Genomic DNA, 4,727 nt, shown 5'->3' on the forward strand with positions numbered 1-4,727 from the left:
ATTGACATGATCCCTTATAGATCAAATTATATATAAATATATACATATAAGTTAAAATTTTATAATTATAAATAACATTGCATTCAAATTTAAAAATTATATATGTAAATAAAATTTTATTATTAATATTCTGAATTTTCGAAATTTGTAAATAAAAATAAATAAAATATTACTATTATTTTTTTTTCTAATGTCATTGATATTATATATTAAAATATGTTATTGCATAAATATTATATTCATGAATAATTAATAATAAGCCTTTTGTAATACTCTCCATTCTATATTTCTTAAATGAAAAAAAAAAAAATTAATGTTATATTTTTATTTCAAAAAAATTGATTTATTTTATTTTAAATATTACACTTGAATTTTTCACATTAATTTATAATTATTTCAAAACCTTTTATCAAATTAACTTATTTACGTATAAGTGCCATTTTTTAAGCAGTTTAATGATTATAAAAAATTTCTGATTCACCCATGCTAAGTGTATATCTATATTAGGATGGCCCAAAAAAACCGACTATTTTTTTTTTCGATCTCGCATGAAAATTTGATGGCTTACGATGCTTTAAGAAGCCTCTCCGAAAATCAGCTCGACAAAAAATTTTCAAGAGGTCACACGAATTTTGAAAATATTAAAAATGATTGAAATTTGAATTTTTATTTCAATTTTTTTTTCTCGTGGCAGCAATAGTTTATATTTGTGAAATCATGACTACGCTGAAAATATAAGCCCAAAATTTAAATATTTAAACCTCGCTCAAGAATTTTGAATGTTTCCGAGTGCTGTCTTTTGAATGTTTTCGAGCGACCCTTGAATATTGATAATAAAACTGCTCGGTTATTTCACCATCAATTTGTATCACAATGAATTAAACTATAACCCGAGAAATAGAAATAATAAATTATTTGCATACTTTTTTATTTTTTAATTCAATTTTTAGGTTTTTCCGCTTATTCAAAACTTACCAAATTTTATTGTTTAAGACTGTGCTGTATATTTTTTTTTATGCAAAAGTTATATTTTAGTGAAATGACAATAATTGAGTTATAAAAAAATACAAAAATTAATTCAAAGTATTAGTCACATATTATCAGTTAATATTCAAAATTCTTGAGCGAGATTTAAATATTTAAATTTTGGGCTGAAATTTTCAGCATAGACATGATTTTACAAATATAAACTATTGATGCCACGAGAAAGAAAAAATTTAGAAGTAAAAAATTCAAATTTCAATCATTTTTTATATTTTAAAAATTCGTGAGCGACCTCTTGAAAATTATTTATCGAGCTGATTTTTGGAGAGGCTACTTAAAACATCATAAGCCAACAAATTTTCATAAGAGACTCGAAAAAAAAATAGTCGGTTTTTTGGGCCACCCTAATCTATATATTAGTCGGTTTAAATTGTTTTAAATCATTTCAAATTGTTTTTACTCATTTCAAATCATTTTTCTTAATAGGGAATGATAATAATAATAATTAGTAACATTTATTTATTTATTTATTAATAATTTTCGACCCTGGAATTGAGATTCCCTACGGGCCGTAATATACAAAAGTTTTACAATTTATAATGTATTAATAATATTTAAATATAGACATACAATAAATACTAGAATTTTAGTAAATTAGGTAAGTTAAGATAGACTCTAATACCAAAGCATTAAAATTATACAATAATAATTAAACATATTACATTAATAATACAATGGTAATCAATAATCATGCATAATCCTAAAAGTGAACCTAAATGATGTCTTTCTGCAGAAAATAATTACAACACTGATCTTAATTCTTTATAATTTGCTATTGACACAACAGATGATGGCAAATCATTCCATTCTCGGATAGCAGATAATAAAAATGAATCCTCATATGTATATGTACAACAGGTCAATTAATACAAGACATTTATTATTAAACATGTTGATATTTTTCCTTTCATTTTACAATTAAATAAATAAAAATACACTCCCAATGTTATTAGAAAAAAAAAAGAAAGTAAACGAACAAAATAAATAAAACTGTTAGATAAATACAGTAATCAACTACAATATATTTAAATAACAATATATATGCAGTAAAAAAAAATTTTCTAAAACATTGCTCTCGATTGATGGAAAGTCATGGTTGCGACACTACTTAATTTAATACAACAGGTATTGAGCTCGAGAAACTAAACAGTAGTCAATAGTAAGTCGATTAAAATATTACAAAAAAAAAAAACTAATTTAGAAAACGGTTGACCCTGCGGGCCAGCCTCGAAACTTTCCTCTGTTTTCGAGATCAAGGAGCTTGGAAACATTATTGTCAATACATGTTAGAGTTTTTTTAACTCGACAATACTTTTGAGTACTTTTGAAATTTTCGAGTTTGAAAAAAGTTAGATTTGGTGTAAATAGAACTTCCTGCTATGAAAATTTAAAATCTTAAAAAAAAAAGGCAAGTTATTGGTTTTGGTCCGATTATCGAAAATTGAGTTTTTATCAGATCTCGATGTTTTGAGATCCGAGAAAGCTATGCTGAGTATTTTTGGTCCGGAAAAAGAAATTGTGGTTCTTCCAACCACAATACTGTCGTAAAATATTGTAGTAGCGAGTACTCCGATATGTAGTAAAAAATAGTACGTACATAGTACTGACAACTAAATATTGTAGTAAGCATAGATGATTGTAGTTAGCATTACTAAACGTGTGGTTGAGGTTATTCCAAGTTGGAGTGGGCAATTCTTTACTCCAACTTGTAGTAACCTCAACTACAGCTGCTGTTGTAGCAACTAAAATTTTTTTACCATATGTATAACTCGTAAATAGCTTGATCGATTTGTTTCTAAGTTTAATCGAATTTTTTTCTTTCGGTTGCCGCAGAGCACATGCAAATCGGTCGATTTTTTCCAAAGATATCATTGGACAAAAATTACTTTTATCAGCGAAATATATACTTTTTTGGTCGAACCGTTTTGTGAGGAATTCGACGCAGTTATTCAGCCTGTAACGCAAAAACATTATGAAAATCAATCAGTTTTGTAATTTTTGAGTTTATTAGAAAAAAAAAAACGCTTTTTTGAAATTTTTCCGACAACGATAGCTCTTGAAGAATTAATCCGACTTTATTTAAAGAGGCAGCATTCGACGCGGCTTATAAAGCTTACCCTGATTAAACAACTGAATTCGAAATTTTAATTCTGCTATATTCTGTCGAATTCTGCAAAACTGTTTTCAACTGAATTGAAAATTTGAATTTGAATTAAACTGAATAAAACCGATTTAAAAATTTCAAATTCGTTTTAATTCAGTTTAAATCAGATTCAGTACTAGAAATTGGAGAATTATTTTTTAATTAATCGGAATTTAACCGAATAGAATTATTTAAATTTGTTTTAATTTGGACAAATTCTGGTTTTCCTGCCAAAGTAGACAGAATTCATTTTTAAGTTACGTACCGAATTAACAGAATTTATCTGAATTAAATAGAATTAAAAATTTAATTCTGTTTAATTCGATCGAATTCAGTTATTTAATCAAGATTTAGGGCTGATTAGATTTTGAAACCCATTAAATACATGAGTTATCAAAAAAAAATCATTTTCTAAAAAATTTTAATTTTTGAATAACTCGAAAAGCAAAGTAAATAATATACTTTATTTATTAAACAATTAAGTTTATGAATTATTAAGTATATTATTTACTATACTTGAAATCTTAAAAAAAAATTTCAATAAACGATTGCTTTTAAATTATTATTTATTATCATAATCTAAAAAAATATTTACTCAATTATTAAATATATTTTTTACAATATGCTAACATTGAAAATACTTTTAAAAAAATTTCTATTTTTTTAAAATAAATAAATTGATTAAATCTAATTTAAGTCTGCGGTTTACGTAAATCTTGATGGTTAACGATAAGTAGGTTCTATTAGAAATTAAAGCCACTTCAATTTTCAGTCTCTTACTTCAATTACTTTCTGCGATAAAAAAAATTATTTCGTATTTTTAACTTTACTGCAATTATTAAACGCATGATTGAAAAAAGTAAACTTTTTTCAATCACCCTCACATACTTATTAACATTAACGTAATGTAAATATATTATTGAAAAAAAAAATCAAAGGTTGAAGTCTCAAGTTAACGATCGCCTCAGGCGGGCCGGTGTCAAGCATCATTAAGAATCTGCCGACAATTTTGCAATAAAAATTTATTTATTTGCTTATAAAAATCTCCACATAATTATCTATCGTTAAATAACAATAATTAGACAAAATTGTTATTTATTAGGACATTAAATGGGACAAATTTAATTTAAAAAGATGACAAACTCTCTTCATTATCATAAAAAGTTTAAATTACCGTTTAGTAGTTTACTAATCTATATTCTTATCCACATATTTAAAGATTTATCCGCTTCTATCTTTATAATATGCAATAATTCATATATTTTTGTCATGTAAAGTAGCAACATATATATTTTACTTGGCACCAGTGAGTGAGTAACGTCTTCCTGGTTCGCACTACTTACTCCCTTCTATACAATTTACTTTATGTCACTTTACTATACAGCAATTCATGTCAACAAAGAAATGAAATAAAATTAAATATAAGAAGAGGTAAAGGTGAAAGAAGATTACTGTGGGTTCTCTTGTGGTTTTAAAAGTATGTCATAAAAAGCGAACGCTCAGTATGACCCAGTGATACATATCTGAGATTTTGTTAGTG

Source organism: Microplitis demolitor, chromosome 7 (assembly GCF_026212275.2).
Source record: "Microplitis demolitor isolate Queensland-Clemson2020A chromosome 7, iyMicDemo2.1a, whole genome shotgun sequence".
Classification (NCBI taxonomy): domain Eukaryota; kingdom Metazoa; phylum Arthropoda; class Insecta; order Hymenoptera; family Braconidae; genus Microplitis; species Microplitis demolitor.